Source organism: Theropithecus gelada, chromosome X (genome assembly GCF_003255815.1).
Source record: "Theropithecus gelada isolate Dixy chromosome X, Tgel_1.0, whole genome shotgun sequence".
NCBI classification, from domain to species: Eukaryota; Metazoa; Chordata; class Mammalia; order Primates; family Cercopithecidae; genus Theropithecus; species Theropithecus gelada.
The window spans coordinates 30,663,119-30,684,883 of NC_037689.1; positions in this window are offsets into that span (position 1 = coordinate 30,663,119).

Below are 21,765 nucleotides of genomic sequence, written 5' to 3' on the forward strand. Positions count from 1 at the left end.
GAAGCTGAATCCAGATTCTTGACCCATGGAAGTGGTGAGATAATAACAGATAGTAAAGAGATACTCAATGTAAATTGTTTTAAACTACTAGGTTTGGGGGTAACTTGTTATGCAGCAATGCATAGCTAATAGTTAGTGTTCATCTGTCTACCTGCCATGAAATGGAACCACTACTCACTATTTAAAAAAATAAAAATATACTTCACAAACCAGGGGAGGAAAAGGCATAGATAATCCACAATCCAGCCAACAGTCAGTGGAGAAGGGAGAACTTACTATAATGTATTAGTTTGCTATGACTGTGGTAACCAAGTACTGCAGACTGGATAACTTAACAGAAATGTATTGTTGCACAGTTTTGGAGTCTGAGTGATTCCTTCTGAGGGCTATAAGAGGTCCGCCTCTCTCCTTGGCTCACAGATGGCTGCTTTCTCTCTCCATTTCTTCACTTCATCTTTCCTCTATATGTGCCTATCATATTGGATTCGGGCCCACCCAAATGACCTCACTTTGAATTGATTACTTCTATAAAAACCCTATCTCCTTATCTCCAAATAAGATCACATTTTGATTTACTGGGGTGGGGAAGGACTTTGACACACAAATTTTGGGAGGACACAATTTAACCCATAACACACAGGGAAAAAGCGAAGTCACTAGATATCCAGACATAGACTCCATGCTTGGAATCACAAGTTCATTCCAGCCCCAAATAATTCTTGCGCATTGTTTTACTTGATTCAAAGTGAGGCTATAACTGTAACATTCATTTATCTTGCCTGTCTTTATGTAAATGTGAGGTTTGATATGGTCTAGAGGGGTTCTTTGTTATGGTTTTGCTCTCTTATTATCAGTTTTTAAAAAATAATGAAAACCAAAATGCTGCAAATATGTCAGCTTGGCATTAGATACCACCAGTTTAATGTGGCTTCACTAAGTTCAATCACAGGATTGTTTACGGATGAACTTTTAAGTACATCCTCATAAATCACTTCTAAGCTAATTAAAATCCAAAATGGAAGTGATATCTCAGTTGTCCTGGAGCCTGGCTCTCCACTGAATCTCTCCATAATGAAATATGAAGATAATAAAATTAGTCTAAGGGTCACAGTCTAGGATACACTTCCAAAACTCATAAACAATGCTCACTGGCATGCCCACAATAGCTGACAATGCAGTAGAAATGAAACAAGTGAAACCAGAGCAATGCAAGATGTTCCTACTGAGTGCAGCCTTTTCGGCAAATTAAGACTTCATTTCCCTGGGTCAGGTGTAGTAGCCGACTGCAGAAATCCAGAAATCCAGCTCATGTTCCAGAACCAGATCCATTTTCTTTATGCATAGGGAGCTACTGTTGCTCTAACACCTTTCAGGTATTTGTCTATGTGTGTTCCTCACTCCATTTGGTCCTGATGCCCCTAATAAGAACAAGGTCCTTGAAACCAAAGGCTTTGAGTTAAGTCTTCCCCCAAGGCCACCTGGTAAACCATGCAGAGGCTGAGTAGTGTCGTGGATGTCTTTGCTGCTGAAGATAGGGCTTGCATCAAGGCTTTCCAGTTCCCACTGGGCTGGAATTTGTGGAATGAAGCAAAACGATGCAATCACCCCAGCAGAAAACACCATGGAAAGGATGAGGGAAAATAGATGGAAACAGTTTGTGAAACAACAGAGCCCTCTAAGTTCAGTGAATAATAATTTTAAAAATTTGCAACACTGAAGACTATCAAAGATCCATACTGTGGAAGAAAAAAATCAAAGCAGAATAGCATTATTTCAGTGAAGGCAACATATTGAAGCAATGAGTGTTTCAAGTGAGATGTATGTCATAATAATGAAAGCTATATTTAAATCTAAGTTTTTTAGCTAACACCTGCCAAACTCCAGGGAAAGGCCGTAAAATACACTATGAGAGAGAGAGAGAGAAAGAAGAGAGGAGAAGAGAAAGAGAGAGAGAGACAGAGAGAGAGAGAGAAAGAAGAGAGGAGAAGAGAAAGAAAGAGAGAGACAGAGAGAGAGAGAGAAAGAAGAGAGGAGAAGAGAAAGAAAGAGAGAGACAAAGAGAGAGAGAGACAGAGAGAGATAGTACAAGCAGAAACAATGCGGGGTACCTTGGGTGGCAAAGAAAATTGCTCTTCAAAGGCATTGCCTGATATTTTGTTGTATTCAACTCTGGGGTGTGCTTCCTTGGTTTTCATTTGAAGACACAGAGGCTTCTCATTTGATGGGAAGAGAGAGCTGGTTTCACTAAGCATCCAGGATCAGTTCCTGAAAAAGAAATTACCAGCACATTTATACACTCTACTCCACCAATGGAAATGTTCACCAGGGCTTCAAGAAAAAGAGCGGTGTCCTCTCTAGAGTCATCAACAAGACTCAAGATGGAAGTAAGCCAATGAAAAAAGATGTGTACAGCTGAACTTCTCTAAACAAGATGGACATAGTTATAACAGGTTAAAAATAAACTGTTTTAAAATAAGATTATTCTAAATTTCCCTGCTGTCCTTAAAACCTGTCTGTATTGCTGCCTTAACATTGCCCACAAATTTCAAAAGCCTTTCCATGTGGAGAGTAGATAAGACTCATTTAAATTCTCATACATGTCTGAAATATAAACAAGAAAAATAGAAATTAACTTAACCTACATATTTAGCAGAAGTTAATTATAACAAAATTAGGCCAGACGTGGTGGCTCATACCTGTAACTCTATCTAGCACTTTGGGAGGCCAAGGTGGAGCAGATCACTTGAGCCCAGGAGATAGAGACCAGCCTGGGAAACATGGAGAAATCCCATCTCTACAAAAAAATACAGAAATTATCTGGGCATGGTGGCATGCACCTGTAGTACCAGCTATTCAGGAGGCTGAGGTGGGAGGATTACTTGAGTCCAGGAGGTCAAGGCTGCAGTGAGCCAAGATCATGCCACTGCACTCCAGCCTGGGCAACAGAATGAGACTCTGTCTCAAAACAGAAGAAGTGGGAAAGAAAGGAAGGAAGGAAGGAAGGAAGGAAGGAAGGAAGGAAGGAAGGAAGGAAGGAAGGGAAAGAAAGAAAGAAAGAAAGAAAGAAAGAAAGAAAGAAAGAAAGAAAGAAAGAAAGAAAGAAAGAAAGAAAGGAAGGAAGGAAGGAAGGAAGGAAGGAAGGAAGGAAGGAAGGAAGGAAGGAAGGAGGAAGGAAGGAAGGAAGGAAGGAAGGAAGGAAGGAAGGAAGGAAGGAAGGAAGGAAGGAAAGAAAGAAAGAAAGAAAGAAAGAAAGAAAGAAAGAAAGAAAGAAAGAAAGAAAGAAAGAAAGAAAGAAAGAAGGAAGGAAAGAAAGAAAGAAAGAAAGAAATTAGATACATCCAGCTCAAACTGAGAAGCAGCAGTTCTTAAACTTCAGTGTGATCCAAATGCAGTTGAAAGGAACTAATAAAAGACCTGGGAGGTATGTTGGTAGACTCCTCAATCCTTCTGTGTAGACTACCGAGCCAACCCTCCACCAGGACATCCATTGAGTAAATTTATGTGGACAGCCTCCTTTATGCCACACCATGTCCAAACCATTGGGGCCAAAGTCAGAAAAAAAAAAAAAATAGCCAAAATTCTCTGCCGTCCCAGTATCCACATTCCAGCAGCCGAAGACAGATAACAGACAAAATAAATAGACTGATTTAAAAATTTAGATGTTGGTGTGTTTGTTTCCTAGGGCTGCTGTGACAAATTACCACAGATTTCATAGCTTGAAACAACACAAGGGTAGTATTGTACAATTTTCAATGTCAGAAGTCCAAAATCAATCTCATTTCACTAAAGTTAGGATGTTGACAGGGTTGTGTTCCTTCTAGAGTCCATTTCTTGCCTTTTTCAATTTTCTAGATGCTGCGCGCATTCTTGGCTTGCAGTCTTTTTCCTTTCTCTAAGCCAGCAATCACATCACTTGGATCCTGCTTCCATCCTCACATCTTCTTCTCTGACTGTAACCCTCCTACCTCCCTTTTTAAAGTACTCTTCTTATGACATTGGGCCCACCTAGATAATCCAAGCTAATCTCTGAATCTCAAGGTCCTTAACTTAATCACATCTACAAAGCATCCTTTGCCATGCAAGGCAACATATTTGCAGGCTCCAGGGATTAGGATATGCACATCTCTGGGGACCCTTAGTCTGTCTACCAAAAGTGCTAAATGCTCTAGATCAAAGCAAATCAAGCAATCTGACATAGACACTAAAAAATTGTCAATTGTCTCTTTTCCTTGCTTTTCTTGAAGCTGGGACATAGAGGGAATCCAATCCCATCTAGTAAAGTCATGGATTATGTTGGGGCAAGCAGGATGAGTTCCTAAATAAAATATTTTCTTCCCTGATAAAAGAGAGACAATTAAGAGGAAATCCTCCCTGCTTCCATCTGGTCTTTGATGCTGACATTTGAAAATGTTCTACAGTCATGCAGAGCATAACATTTCAGTCAACAATGGATCGTGTATATGATGCTGATCCCTATAATGGAGCTGAAAAATTTCTATCATCTAGTGACTTACAGCCATTGTAACAACATAGTGCAATGTATTACCTTTTCTGTGTTTACGTATGGTTAGATACACAAATACTAGCACTGTGTTACAATTGCCTACAGTGTTCAGTACAGTAACATGCTGTACAGGTTTGCAGCCTAGGAGCAATTAGGCTTTAGCATAAAACCTCAGTTTACCACAGACTATACCATACAGAAACCTAAGTACATGCTATGATGTTTGCACAACTAATAAATCACCTAAAGAATTTATCAGAATGTATTCCCATCTTCAAGTGATACCTGACTATATATGCAGCCATCTTGTCACCATGAGGGAAAAGTCTAGAGTATGGGAGACATAAACCATAATATTGTTTTGTTGCTAAATTAACATCCATAGAACCCCCAGGTCTGGAATTACCATGTAAGATTAAACACAAACCATTATTAAGCAATTTAGCCAAGTACAGTTGGATGGGTTCCACATCTTTGGATTCAACCAACTGAGGATCAAAAGTACAATATTTGCTGGATGCAGAACCTGCAGACAAGGAGGGTTAGATTTTCATATCCATATGTTTCTCAGGGGAACTTTAAGACTTCAACATCTTCGAATTTTAGTATCCTGGGGGTTCTTTGAACCAATTCCCCATGGACGCCGAGGGATGACTGTATGCTAGTACTGGAAGGTAGTGTGGTTCTGCTTTTTGCTTGTAGTGGCACCTCGGTTAGAGTCAACCCTTATGTATTAACCATTAGGTTTTCTTTTAAAAAATGTTTTCTTAATAGCATGGACATCTGTAGTGGTTGCTATACAGAGAAAAGCATGAAAGGACAATGATTACAAAACACTCATCATAACTCCAAGTCTACTTGCTCTCTTCTGCTACCCAAGATGGGCCAAGGCAAGACCAGCCATAGCATGACTTGTGGTCTTTCTGCAGTAATCACAAATCACTAAACTTATGCCATATTGTGATCCTCCCTTCTTTTGTTTTCTGGACTGCCCAATACCTTTGCTGCCTGACATTCTTTGTGTTTGATCAAAGCCTTGCCAGATATGTCCACAACTGCTGGTTCCTGTATCATGGACACAAAGAGGGGAACAACAGACACCAGGGCCTTCTTGAGGGTAGAGGGTAAGAGGAGGGAAAGGATCAGAAAAAATACCTATTGGGTACTATGCTTATTACCTGGGTGATGAAGCAATCTGTATACCAAACTGCCATGGCATGCAGGTTACCTATATAACAAACCTATACATGTACCCCTGAACCTGAAATAAAAGTTATAATAAAAAATGCCAACTTCAATACCTGTCACAGTCTTACTACATTTCTGAACAGTGGTTTTAGAGGAAGAGTTGGTCCTCTGAACAGGCCTTGTAATCCAACTTACCACATCCAAATCATTGCTTTCTCTGGGTTGCTTTCCAGATTCAAATCATTGTATCCTGTGGCCCACAGAGTCCAGCTGTTAACCTTCCTTCCTAAGCATATCCTTGGATATATATGATGTAAAGTCAAATAGGATATTTAGTAATTCGGTGAAAACTAAAAACATGCATTCCAGCACCTCCATGTGCTGTATCTTTTCTTGCTCAAGAAAATTAATTACACATTTAGTTAGGAATCTGTCTGTAACATCTCCAGACACCCATCATCTGGAGAGCCATGCCATTAAGTCTACCTGCTCTGAAGAAGACCCTAATTCCCTGAAATCACACAGTATCATAATCTGACTTTGGTTTCTGTAAGGATTTCTGGTATTCTTGACTGCATTTTTGTGTTTCTTTGCTGCCTTTACTCTAGAATTATGAAACTACCTAAAGCTCTGACAGCTAATAAAAACTATTGGCCATAGGTACAGTTGGGATGAGAGCTTCATGTTCTCAATGTAATGATCAAACCAAAATGTTGCAAAGCCACTGCCTCTCTTCAATGTCACTATGTGTCTTCTTTAATGAACTATTCATCAGCACATTCAAGGGAAGACTCTCTATTTGCTGGGTAACAATCACAAGGACATTTGTTGAAATCTGTAGTCTGCTGGGCTTGAAGGACAGAGATGCTATTCAGGATCACCTGGACAGAGTCTGTAGGTATCTCACTAATACACCTAAACCAATCTACACCCCATGAACAGGACATTCTATAAAGGTTGCTGCTGGCTTTCCCAGTCTCGAACTCCCAAGTACGAGATTTATGAATGACATAGTCAGATGGTAGCTGCTCAGTTCAGACATTTGCCTGTAAGAAAATGTGGAGGAATTCTTTTAACTCCAAGTTTTACAAAAATATCAAAATGATTAGTTGTGAATATATAGTCAAAATACAGAAGGCAAAATATGTACATAATTTCCCAGAGGATACACCTGACTATTATAGGCAACTAAACATGGTAGACAACGCAATTTTGTCATTAGTTTCCAGTGACTCCTCCTAAGAAACTGATTAACAAAGCAAATAATAATTCAGCTTAGAATGCCAGAAAAGCATAGTTTCTCGATGAAGTTCTCACATTCATTGTATGCTCCAAGTTTCCAATTTCTTCCCCTTCACTTCTTCACCGTTCTGCTGTCCTAATACTCTGCCCTGGATGCTGCCTTCCTTGATGAAAGTCTTCCTGACTTTTTGCAGGCATTGGGGTTAATGCTTATGTACTTCCTCTGGGCTCAGAGCACTGTATCCTGTGTTTTGAGTGTGTACTGTTGTATTACAGGAATACAAGGCATTTTCAAGCTTCTTTTCCTAGACAGGTCCTTGCTCACTGAGAACTGAAAATGGATATTCCCTGCAGACAGACATACTCAGCAGGCATAGGCACATCTTATGTGCATATGAAGCTATACGACATCTGGGGTGATGCTATTAAATAATCCCAAATGATTGAGCAGCTCATCTCCACTATCAGGTGGTTATCATAGTTTCTAAATTCTGGGGAAGAGAGAGGGTTATTAGACCAAAGTATATCTCAGGGAATACAGCTGAGGGGTTAGCAGAATAGGACACATAGCCTTAAGTCTTATGAGGTGACAACATAGAATTAAATCCTAAAGAAGCTGTCTGTCCATGAAAGATCGACTAGAACATCTTTCTACTAGAGGGAAATGCCCTATTACCATCTTCCTGGACCTCTGAGTTGGGGGAAAATTACTACTACAAGAAATGACAGTCAAAATTTGGATAAAATGCACAGTATAAGAATCAAAATACAAGAAAATTCATCAGCACAACAGAAGCAAATGCAAAAATCATTCTAATAACATTCCTCCAGTATCCTACAGGGAACACTAAGGGAAAAAAAATACCCCCACTGAAAATGAGCTCATACTAAAAAATTCAAAGTTACACAAGGAAAGAGAACACTATAAAAGCACAACTGGTGTCCTAAAATCCCCAGATAATTATGTAAGAGGTCCTTTAAGTTCTTTTTATTATATTTAACACAGATTTAAAAAAAAAAAAAGAATACAAACTGCAACAAAAGAATAGGATACTATATGAAAAGAACAAGATTATTTGAAAATAAGTCAAACAACTTTCTAGAAATGAGAAAATACAGAAATACAGTCATTGACAATGTAGTAATAGAAGACAACACTGGCTTGCCAGACAACCTTTCTGAAATGGGTAAAAACAGTACTGTCTTTGGAACTGGAGACTTTTTTTTTTTTTTCTGAGACAGGCTCTTACTCTGTTGCTCAGGCTGGAGTGCAGTGGTGCGATCTCGGCTCACTGCAACCTCCGCCTCCCAGATTCAAGCAATTCTCCTGCCTTAGCCCCCCAAATAGCTGGGATTACAGGCACAGGCCACCACGCCTGGCTAATTTGTGCATTTTTAATAGAGATGAGGTTTCACCATGTTGGCCAGGCTAGTCTTGAACTCCTGACCTCAGGTGATCCACTCGCCTCGGTCTCCCAAAGTGCTGGAATTACAGGCGTGAGCCACTGCACCCAGCCAGAACTGGAGACTTTCGTTATTACAATGCATTACATAGCTAAGGTAACAGCTGACTTTCTCCTCTGCTATGCACTAACTTCAGCATGGGACAACCTGAATAGCCAGGAAACTAGGAAGTAGAGCTGACTTTTCTTCCAACCGTTACTAAAGCACAATTTCTTTCCTTCTGGGGCCACATTCCTTCCATGGCCTCATTTATATTTTATGATATGGGGAACTGCACTCAAGGTGATGCAAGCGTTTGGTTCCTCTCCCTGGCACCTCTTTCCGAATCAGAGAATGAGGAAATCTAACTCTTAGAACCCCTGCAGCTTTTAGGAACCCAGATATGTTCATCTGTGCAGTGAGCAGCCCTAACTCTCTTCATCTGTTCAGTGAAGTGTATTGGACACAGTTCCTATTTGTTCTAAGTAGAATTTATATTTATTTTACAATTCAACATTAATTTTGTGGTGTAGTTTTCATTTGTATATGCCCTATGTACAATAAAGGATATTTGTAAATTAAGGTATGAAATAGCTTAAATGACTCACCAAAACAAGATTAAAGCTAAATAGCTGCAGGTATAGTAATTGAATTGAAAAATACTTCTTGGACACTAGGGCATATTCCCTGAAAATTAGAACTTCATTAGCAATAAATATTTTCATAAGCCACTAACAATTGAGCAGTTTTGTTTTGTTTTGTTTTGTTTTGTTTTGTTTGACAGAGTCTCACTCTGTTGCCCAGGCTGGAGTGCAGTGGCGCAATCTCGGCTCACTGCAACCTCCACCTCCTGGGTTCAAGCAATTCTTCTGCCTCAGCCTCACAAGTAGCTGGAATTACAGGCATGTACCACCACATCAGCTAATTGTTTTATATTTTTAGTAGAGACAGGGTTTCATCATGTTGGCCAGGCTGGTCTCGAAATCCTGACCTCAAGTGATCCATCTGCCTCGGCCTCCCAAAGTGCTGGGATTACAGGCATGAGCCACTGAGTCAGGTATTGAGTAGCACTTCATTTAAGCAAGAGTAAGTATAAACTAGATAGTCTAAATCTTCTGTGCTTTAAAAACAGTACTTCCAAATGTTTAGCTCCAATTGTCTCCTATTCAGCTAAAACATAACATAACTTTCTGAAAATATGCCCTAGACACTGGGTGTGTAGAAATGGTCTCTTTCACCTCTTGTACCTTCACCCTGTTTAATCTCAAGTTAGCACAGGGATTTAGAGAGAGTACAGCTTATGGTACAGGAGATAATATTCTTGTTGCTATATTTACAAGCATGAATGCAAATTTCGCTAGAAGGAACCTCCTGGTGGGATTAATCATCCAAATTCCCATTAGAAAGGCTTTCTGGTGAAAGTAGGACAAGAATAGTAGTGACTGTCCCCTGAGGACTCAGGTGCCATTTCTAATGACGCGTTCTTCCGTGCAAGAAGATGCTTCCGACAAAACTGGCAGAGTTGGCTGTGCCTATTTCTCCGTTTAAAAATAATGGGAAAAGAAGTAGCTGTGAGAAATTACCCAATCTGTAAAATCAAGTAAAACACAGAAATGTAATATGGGGTGGGGTTAATAAACACAAGATCAGAATAAGATTACACCATTTCTTTTTCAGAGAAATTTGCCATTTTGAGACTACCAAGCCAGGAGAAAATTCAAACCCACTCACCTGCCACTTCATATCTAGTGTATAAATATTTTAGGAAAAGAACTCATGATCCAAGTATTGAGACAAGGGAAAGTTTCCTCCGAACCCCCTACCCACCCCTTTCCAAGAAAAGACACAACTGCCTGGACTTCTCGCCACCCCCACCCTTGGCCAGAGACAGAACACGGAACGTCTGAGGTCAATGAGAAGTTTAACTAACAGAGCTTCTCAAATCCTGCCTTCAAGTGCTCCTCCTGACAGCAGCAAAGCCGAATGAATCTCCTTGGGGAACTGGAGAGAGAGAGAGACCATGGCAATCCTAGCAGCAAGATATTTCTTCTAAAGGAATTGTATGTTTTATATAAATCATGCTTTATTCAAGAAATTAATGCAAATTTTGCCTTCTAAGTCATTTTACAGCCATGTGAGTTTTAGTATGGTGAGGCTGTTTTAAATTGCAAACTGTAGCTCTAGGATTGTTTATCCTATGGCTTTTCAGATCCCTGGCACACTTCTTCATCCCCCTGAGGATAACCTACATGTCAGGCTGAGATGCGAGGTTAATGGATTTTAAAGTCTGCTGCCTTAACGTGACAACTCATAGTGTTGAAACTCGGTTTTGACAGCTTATGCAAGTAGAGGGGAAAAAGCAAGCATTTTGCTAAAAATAGCAATTGGAGAGGAAGTGCCTGAGCAAGATAAATCAAAGATTTTCCTTCTGTGATCATTATATCTTTCACAAATCCTGAGCAGACATCACACCTTGTCTGTATCCCACATTGCACCATGTATCTAAGTTTCATCTCTCAACTGTGACCGATAAACTCACTAAAGAAAGGTGCCATGCCTCATACTCTTTTGAAGACCTTACTGGTAGCAAAACAGTTTTCCATGAATATATGGTTAATACAATTAAGAAATTATTTATGATAAGGATATTTCTGTTTACTCCAGTACTCAAGAGTTATGCTTGCAATACACAAGGACCTTCTAATCAAAACCACTACTCTACCCCAAGGAAGCAAATGAATCTTCAAGCTTGCAAAAATCACTCTGATCTCTTGCAACAGTCTCTGGGAGGAAGGTGAATTTAGGAAGCAAGAGGGGAAAGATGTAAAGTCAAAACTCTGCAAACAAATGACTTTGTTTAGGAGAATAAGAAAAATATGACCAGAACATGCTACCTACCACTTTTTACGTTCAACATTTGCCTGCAAAAACCAAAAGTAGATTTTAATCATTCTCTATTGTGGTTTAATGCCCAGGTCCCTTTTTGTGTAAGAAACAGTTGACTTTCAGTTGAAGAACACGCTCCTGCTTCCTGGATGGGGTTGTGAGAGTTTAATTTTCCTAACCCTCCCTGGGAACAAGTCACATGCCTCTGAACAATGTTTCCTGGCGTTTTTGGTGGTCAAAGAAGATTGATGACATTGAAGCATATTCAATATGCAAAGAAACCAGTCTATTTGCCTAAATTCAAACCAAAAAAAATTCAGTCTACAGTCAGCACAAATATTTCTTGGGAATATGAGAGGGCTCAGTATTGGTCTCTGCAGATGGCAAATTGGGCACTCAGCAGTGGCTATAGCCATGTCAGCCTTGGCAAGTGGAAATCCATGTTGCTGAGCCTATGCATAACCTTCATCGGGTGGCTGGGGAAAGTGGCTGAGTGGTGTCCACAGAACGAGTCATCCTATCTACTTGATTATTAAAATCCTTCTCTGCTAAGGTCACCCTTTGGTAAGCATTCACATTAGATACAAATATCTTCGCAATTTTGACCACTCAGAGAGGTCTGTACACATACCTCTTCCCCAAATTTCTTTGTCACCAATTTTCCAATCATGCTTCTTCCAAGTCTCTGACCTTCCAGCCAAACCATTGGCTATCGCCCATGAAGCAGTATATAATTCACATCTGGCCATTTCTCCTTCCAAGCAAAGTCCACAACCAGATGCACTGCTCGAAGTTCTGCCCACTGGGAAGATTTCCCTTCACCACTGTCCTTCAGGGATGTCCTAGAAAGGGGCTATAGTGCTCCAGTGTCCACTTTCAGGTGGTGCCTACATATCGTGCAGAACCATCTGTAAACCAGGCCCTAATCTTCTCTTCTTCTATCAACTAATCATAGGGAACTCCCCATTAGGCCATCAGTGCAGGCTTGGGGAGAGAAGGCGTGGTGGCAGGAGTGGACACCATGGGCATTTGAGCCACTTCTTCTTCTAACTTACCTGTGCCTTCAGGACCTGCTTGAGCCAGATCATGTATATATCACTTCCATTTGATGATGAAATGCTGCTGTGCACGCCCAACTTAATGGATAGATGGGCCAGAAAGTAGCCAGTTCATGATAGGTAGTTCAGGTCACATGGTGACTTGATGAGCTATAGTCAAGCATTCAATTTCCACCAAAACCCGGTAACAGGCCAAGAGCTGTCTCTCAAAAGGAGAGTAGTTATCTGCAGAAGATGGCAGGGCCTTGCTCCAAAATCCTAGAAGCCTCAGCTGTAATTCCCCTTGGGGGCCTGCCAAAGGCTCCAAACAACATCCCTATCTGCCACTGACACCTCAAGCACCATTGGATCTGCTGAGTCATATGGCCCAAGAGGCAGAGCAGCTTGTACAGCAGCCTGGACCTGTTGCAGAGCCTTCTCCTGCTCTGGACCCCACTCAAAACTGGCAACCTTTCAGGTCACTAGATAAACGGGCCAGAGCAACACACCCAAATGAGGAATATGTTGCCTCCAAAATCCAGATAGGCCCACTAGGCGTTGTGCCTCTTTCTTGGGTATAGGAGGGACCAAATGCAGCAACTTATCCTTTACCTTAGAAGGAATATCTTGACAGGTCCCACACCACTGGACACCTAGAAATTTCACTGAGGTAGAAGACCTCTGAATTTTAGTTGGATTTATTTATTTAAAATTTACTGTATTCATTTCTTCTCACGTTGCTATGAAGAAATACCGAAGACTGAGTAATTTATAAAGGAAAGAGGTTTAATTGACTCACAGTTCCTCATGGCTGGGGACGTCTCAGGAAAGTTACAATCATGGTGGAAGGCACGTCTTCATAGGGCGGCAGGAGAGAGACGGTACAAGCAGGGGAAATGCCATACGCTTATAAAACCATCAGATCTCATGAGACTCACTCATTATCACGAGAACAGCATGGCAGAAACTGTCCCCATAATTTGATTACCTCCACCTGTGGATTACAATTCAAGGTGTGATTTGGGTGGGGACGCAGAGGCAAACCATATCAGAATAGAAAAATATTTCTGTATCTTCATGTCTCTGTTAAAGGTCGGGGAACAAAAGGAGCAACAAAAGAGCCAGATGTTTCCCTTCTTACATGTTTTATATGTAAATGTCAACTTCAGCCATTAATATTACTCACCTGATCCCTGTGGGTCATTGAGTTTTCACTCATTGCATTGAGAAGAACCATGTGCCTGCTTCAGAAGAGACCTCACTTGCACATTATTAGGAAGAATTTGCAAAATACAAACCCTGATATGTCCTGCCAACTCAATCTTTATATACTATGGTGGGATCAGGGATTCGGCAGGGAGTTATGATCAATTGCAGCAATGCAAGGCAGCTCTGCTGTCTTCTATGAAAGAGCAAGTGGCAAGAGGAGCACTACCCATCTCTAAATAGTCATAAAACCATTGTGGCAGAGACCAACTGTGACTGCCTGCACAGTCCCCACTCTCCTGATCATCAAACTGAACAAAAGCAAGATTCCAATGGAACCACAAAGAAGATGCAACTGTCCTCTGTCTTCCCAAGCAAGAAGGCATTTCCAGCTTCAGCCTAGAACATATAGAGCCAGAGAGAGCATTATTGCCATTCCCATAACACACCTTTTTTAAAAAGCCAGATCACCTAAAAAATTATTAATCTCCTTGAACTCATCAGAGAGTTAAGATTGCAGGGCAACCAATGAACCTGAATGTAAAGACAGATACGTACTGAGGAGAGCAAAGATCATCTGGTGGCTATCAAGCAGACCATCCTGAGGCAAAACTCCTTATCCAAGGAATTCAGAAGTAATTACACTTCCTTATCATCTAAAGCTGGCATCAGTACCAGCCTTCTTTCCCAAAAATGTATAAGTAACTAGAATTTCTATACATCTCTGGAATGCATACATGTCAAAACTCATTGTGCAACCCTTGCTGACATCAAGTCACCAAAATGTCCACAAATTTAATCATTTACCATGACCTATGTGGCTAATGTGGTCCAAATTACCCTTCAGCTTTAAAGTCCATAAATACCACTAAGGAAAAGTCCACCAGGTGCGCTCAGTTCTCTCTTACTGAAGTGCCCTGCCACACTCTGCTGCAGTGTTCTTTCTATCTAATAAAACTTTCCTTTTAAACCCTACACTGTTGTTGGTAAATTCTTCTTACTACCCGCGAACCAATCACTTTCCATTGCCGAGTCTCTGACACCTTGCCCAGCAGGTGCCTCCAATGAGAGATGGCATATAAGCACTGGCTCAAGTATTAGAGAGCATGGGACTAGGTGTGGTGGCTCACACCTGTAATCCCAGCACTTTGGGAGACTGAGGCAGGTGGATCATGAGGTCAGGGTATTGAGACCATCTTGGCTAACACAGTGAAACCCCATCTCTACTGAAAATACAAAAAATTAGCCGGGTGTGGTGGCACGTGCCTGTAGTCACAGCTATTCAGGAGGCTGAGGCAGGAGAATCACTTGAACCTGGGAGGCAGAGCTTGCAGCGAGCCGAGATTGCACCACTGCACTCCAGCTTGGGCAACAGAGCAAGACTCTGTCAAAAAAAAAAAAAACAAAAAACAAAAAAAAACAAAACATTAGCACCGGAAGGGGATAGTGACTCCATACGAGTATGCAGAAAGAATCCAGCTAGTTTTTTAATGAATTCCTGAAAGTCAAGAGGAGGCTAGCATAGAAGTTGGGGCTCTCTGGGATCATGGACATAGGGATTTGCACCACTCACAGACTCTTTCTATGGGCACCCACTGTGTGCCCATGAGAAAAATGGGAGAGAGCAAGGGATAGGAGAAAGCCTCCCTTGGCCATGCAAGCTTGGCAGAGCGGAACAGTCACCACTAGGGGAAAAGTATGAGTCCCTCTCACATCCTCCTTCACTAAGGAACAAAAATTTTAAGTTACTTGGAGAACACTGGCAAACCTGTCACTCCAGAGCAGTGGGGAGGAGGGAAAAGACAATGATCCTCTATCATCGAGGGAGGCACAGAAAGTCACCTGGACTGAGAACATCTGAGGTTTCCTGTGGCTCAGAGAAGGACAGGGTCACTGAGAGTGCACGACTCCCCCTCCAGAGAAGCTAGGACACATGGCCCATTGGACCGGTAAAACAGAACAAAACTCACACTCACTCATACCACCAGAATAGCAAGCACCATGTAAGAGGCAACCACCATCTGCCACTGGGGAGAGGGGCACTAAAACAATGAGAGAGGCCCTCTCAGAGGTGCAGACACATAAGAAAAGTCTGAGGCTGAGAGTGGAGCAGAACATTGAGAAACAACCTCCAGCAAACTTGCCCCAACCCTGAGCAAAGGATAATGCTAGAGGAATTTGAAGCCTTTGATCCACTGAATTTACACCATAGCAACAACTACAAACAAGCATCCCCAAAAAATACAGCGAGTCTCCTGACTACATCAATTCAACCCACACACTAATGGCTCAGCATTAGAGGAAGTGTGGCATTTCCAGGCATAAATGTTATTTATTTCAGCTCCTATTTCTCTACACATGATGTTCAATGTTCAATAAAAAAATTATGGGGTACACCAAAAAGCAAGAAAATACCAACCCGTAATCAAGAGAAAAAGCAATCAACATAACCAGACTGAGAGACAGGAAATAACTATGAATAGGAACCAGTGGAATATGAGAAAAACATGCATGAAGAGATGGAGAATTTTGGCAAGGATACACCAAAAACCCTTAGAAGGAGTCATGTGGAAATGCTAAAAACCCTTAGAAAGAGTCATATGGAAATGCTAAAAACAAACAAAAAAAAATTATTTTAAAAACATGGTGACAAAAAGAACACCTTCAAGTATATCAGTTAGCATGCTCAGCACAGCCAAGGCAAGAATCAGTGAAATGAAAAACATGTCAATAGAAAGTATGCAAACTGCACATATTAAGACAAAGAGAAGTGGAGGAAAAAAAGCAGAACAGAACAGAACCAAGGATCGAAGAGTTGTAGGAAAACATCAAATAATCAAATAAGGATGATTGGAATCCTAGAACAAGAAGAGAGGCAAAACATAGAAAAATAACTATTTGAAGGGATAGAGCCTGACAGTTTTCAAAAAGTAGAGAAAAATTTAAAAACCGCAGTTCCAATATGTTCAGAGACCCCTAAGCATGTTAATGACACACACGTGCACACACTGCACACACTGCACACACTGCACATACTGCGCATGCACCTAAAAACAATGTAGTCAAGTTGTAAAAAACCAAAGACAAATGGAAAATTTTAAAGGCAACCAGAGTGAAATTCGAAAGATGTATTATGTCATTACTCAAAGGAATAAAGACAAAAATTATAGCAGACTTCTCATCAGAAACTATGCAAGCAAGAACATAGTGGAGTGACATCCTTAAAATGCTAAAATGAAAAAAAGGAAAATTGCCAAACCACATTATATACCCTGAGAAAACATATTTCAAAATGAGAGAGAAGTAAAAATCATCAGATGTCGAAAATCAAGAAAGTTCATTAGCAGACAACCAACACTACGAGAAACACAAAAGGAAGTTCTTCAGATTGAAAGAGTGTGACCACAGATAGAAACTTCATTCTAAACAAAATGATGAAGATTTCCAGAATGGACATATTAAGATAAACATAAATGATTTTTTCTTATTTTTAATAGATCTAAAAGACAATTGATTTCTAAATCAAAAATATATACAATGTATTATGTGTTTGTGTTACATGTAAAGGTAAAATATATTCCCAAAATAGCATAAAAGATGAGAGGGAGGAAGGTAGTATACTCTTGTAAGGTCTTTATGCCACTGGAGGTGTTATAACATTATTTGGAGGTGGACTGTAGTGAATTAAAGAGTTGTATTGTAAATTAAAGAATTGTGTTGTAAACCATCAGACAACCAGTAAAATGTCAGGAGGAATCAATAATAAGGCAATAGCAGAGATAAAATTCAATCATAAAAATAATGAATCAAAGCCAATAAGATAGTAGATACACCATAAATTAAGGAGAAACTGGGGCTTCCTAAATGCCTAATACTGTTTCTTAAAAATTTGAACACATAGAAACTCAGGACCCAGGTTAGGCTATAAGTATCTCACTAGCAAGTCACCAATAAAATCTAAAACTAACCACCTGTCTTTTAAAAATTAAGTTTAAACTATTAGAACAAACACTAATTACACAGACGTGCTTGAAGATTTGAAAGAATAATCTGTGATACAAAGTAACTTCTATTTAAAGAACAAACCGTCTAATCAATGGGCTCACATTATCTCTCTAGCAGCGTAAGCTATTGATTGCAATTCAGTTTCACACTGACTCACTCATTCTTGACCCACATTTTAAATACCTCTTTCTCTTTGACCTTTAATTGCTGACAGAAAACATTGAAAACTTCTCTAGAAAAGTTTAGTGAAAGTAATTTCATTGTATTTGATTTTAGTCTCCAAACAGAAGTCAAACGGATCAGCACAAAAACACATGATCAGTCTGGTTCATCAGCATGACTTGAATGTTCCCAAAGAGATCAAATCAGTCCTCCCAGTGTTCCAAAATTAAGCCTTAAGGAAACCTGCAGTAACGCAGTCCCCGTGATAAAAATAAAATTTTAAATTATTACAATTCGTCTGTAGGTTTAAGGACCAAGATTTAATCATAGTTCCACTTCTTATAAAAAGAAAGTGCCGTTACTATCTCTCTCCACCTCCTGGTTCCCGTGATGGTCTGTATCACTAGTTACTCCATGTAACGCACTCATGTTTGGGATCACAAGACTTCTTGGCCTCAAGAGACATTTATGGCTCTTTCTATGTGGTTCTGCTTTTAGGATTAGTTCTATAAATCTAAATTGTATCTCATAAAATTATTTCTGTTATAGTCATGATAAATTGAAGCAACCAAGGAACAGATCACAATAAAGTTAGTGGAAGAACAAAAAAAAAAATATTTAATTTCCAAAGTATATTTCAATTAGGACACAGCTATTAAAATGCCAGCTTCAAATATTCATTTGGTACTTAGATTTTTATTTTCCGGCAGGCCCATTCTGAAACTCAGCATGCCACAGAAATAATATTCCATTCAGAGGCTTCTGAATTTTCAGTTAACCTATCAGCAAATATTTATGTTATGACCGTGTCGCTGCAAACATTCTAGGTGAAGAAGACTTTGTGAAGGGGATAAGGTGTGGAATACACCCCACGCTACATTTACTTCCTGCTTCAATCACCGAACATTTAGGCTGAGCTATGTATGAAACTACCAATATTGGACTTGCTTTCACCTACGACAATGGCAATTTCATAAGATTCCATCTAATAATTTTATGACCTGGGCAAGTAGCATATCATCCTTCCTCTTATTTCCTCACCTCTAAAGCTAAATTCTTGACTTTTGGGATCACTTCTGAGACTTCTTCAGATCATAAAAATATCTGTAACATGATTCTGAAAAAACCCATAGAAGGTAAAGACATCAACCCGAGAAGTTTGCAGTTTACTCTGGAGAAGTAAAGGAGGCACAAATGAAAATCCTAAATACCGCAGATCTTGTCAGAGAGTAAAGTCTCCTACAGTGACTTTTCAAAGATTTCTTATTGAATTCGTGATCAGAATCTTGGTCAGAAAGAGACGAGGACATCTTGGAATGTATCTCATTCTAATAAGGTGATTTATGTTAAGATAAATGAAGCCACTTCACAATCACCTCTATCTACTTTGAGTGATAGTTATCTACTCAAAGTTATCTACTTTGAATGAGAAGTATCCAGGATCACTTTTCAAAGCCAGACTGTCTGGCTACCATGTGTCAGTGTAAAAAGTTAAGATTATCAGTGACACTTATGTAACCAAGAGTTATATACTTTAGCTATAAAGCTCCTGTTTTCTTAATAACCCAAAGCCACAAAATATGCTTTTCCCAGAGCTGCCTAAACAATCTATTTTCTTGATAATTCTAAAACGGCAGAACATATGTGCCCAGGACTTGTTTACCCTTATGCCACTTTTTCCAAAAACAGGTAATAGTTCGTCTGAGCAGAACAGCTGTGTCACCTCACCCCATTCCCGTTTCTCATTTTCCTTTTATTGTGAGCCACCTGTGTCTATAACATCCCTAGCATCTTGTAGATTCTTGCAGCAAGTTCCTGAGATCGCTGAGAGGAGGCCAGACATTTCTACCTACCAACCATGTAGCTGCTAGAAACAGATTCACCAGATTGAGTTTCCTCGCTAAGATGAAAAAGAGAATAAGCGATCTGCATATGGGCTCACTTTCAAGGGGGAGGAGCTAAGGAATGTAATTTCATTGATGCTTCACAAAAGAACAGGCACAAAGAGTACTGAGGCTCACAGGTGAGCGCTAATTAAATATTCATGTCTTTTTCTTTCCTCCTTTTTTTTTTTTTTTTTTTTTTTGCATTTTCTTTTTTTCCTTTCTTTCTTTTCTTTTTAGACAGGGTGTCTCACTCTGTTGCCCAGGCTGGAGTGCAGTGGTGCCATCTCAATGCAGCCTTGACTTCCCAGGCTCAAGTGACCCTCCCACCTCAACCTCCCAAGTAACTGGCACCACAGGTGTGCACCGCCATGTCAGGCTAATTTTTATATTTTTAGTAGAGGCAGGGTTTTGCCATGTTGCCCAGGCTGGTCTCGAACTCTCGGACTCAAGTGATCCACCCTCAGCCTCTCAAAGTGCTGGAATTACAGGCGTGAGCCACCACACCCGGCCTGGAATTTTCAATGTTTAGAAAAGTATATTAGTGATTAACAGCTAAAACACATTTGCTTAAGGGACCTGATTCCAGTAGTAAGTAATTTCACCCAATTCAAGAAATAGATCATTTTCTATATGACCTAGGACATGAAAAATCTGGGAACACACTGAACTATTTTGAGGGTGGCAAGTTATATTGCCTGGGAGGTAACTTATGTTAAAAATACTTCAGTATAAGACAGCATAACATATGTGTGCAAACTGTCCCTTAATCTACACACTAAAGGTAGCCACTCAGCATATCCAGGAACTCACACTTCAAAGGTAGCTTTGGGGCGTTTCAAATAGTGTTATTGAAATGGACACCAGAAGGCATATTAATTAAAGGCATGAGTGGTGTTTGATATGTGCAGTTGCGTACACAAAGTATGAGAATCAGCCAACTGGGCAGGTAAATTTCCCCAGAGTGGCTCAGGATGGGCACCTCATGACGATTTCATCACCCCACGTTAACGAGAATCCTGTAGTGGTCTGTCTTCAGAGTATCATTGTGTAAAAACCATATGTGATTACAGTGCAAAGAGCAGACACTTAAACCTTTAGAAAAGCATCAAACATTAAAAAGATTACTTTATTAGCTGACACCAGGCAGTAGAACAGAAAAGGGGAAGGAAAAGGAATGCTGTTTTTCAATTACTTAGAGTAGAAAAACAGTAGATTATATATTTAAAAACAAGGGATTAAGTATATTCTATCAAGAGAACCATTAAAGCAAAAATATATCACTTATATCACTTCTAAGATATCAGAAAATACGCGCTGGAAGCAAAGCACACAGACCACATAGTGAAAGACTTAAGAAAAAAAAAAAAAAAAACTATTGAAACAGAAAACATAAAATAATTCAAGAGAACAGAAAACAATACTGATGAATAAGTATAAAAGGGATCACCACTTACTAAACACACACTTAAAACCAAACCCTCTACAATGCACAGTTTCAGTAACCTGCAATTGCTGTAAAACTACAGCCCCACACTTGGTGGCTTAACACAATAATTCATTATTATTTCTCACAGCTCTGTCAGAAGACCAGGTTCTTCTGGGAACTTCCTGGGGTCTCTCATGAGGTTGTAGTCAAATGGTGGCTGGAGCTGGGGTCATCTGAAGGCCCAGCTGGGCTGATCCTGCAGGTTCCCTGTCTGGTGTCTCAGCCAAGAAGGCTGGAATACCTGGGGGTTGGTCAGGCATCCCTCCCTTTCCGAGCAGCTTGTTAAGCATGGGATTCCACACAACATGGCGGTCTCAGAATAGTCCACCTTCTTAAGTGGCAGTTGGCTTCCTGCAAGTGAGTGTTCAAAGGGAACCAGGTGAAAGCTGCAGACCTCTTAGGACATCACTTTGGAAGTCTTGTGACATCGCTTCCACCTATACCCTATTAGACTAAAGCAAGTCCAGGGCCAGCCCAAGATCAAAGGGAAGGGTCGACACAAGGAAGGAGGGTATTTTAGGGGGTACGATTCAGTGACAGGCTGGACCGTGTTTCATGGGGGACCTGCTAGTGACACTAGTGACAATGACACACATAATAAATGTGTTTCAGAAAGGTGATAAGTAAAATGGTCAAGATGCCAACCTTGTGCCAACAAAAAGAAAGCAGAATCTGCCATCTAAAATAGGAACTGGGTGGAATTTGGCAAAGTCGCATACA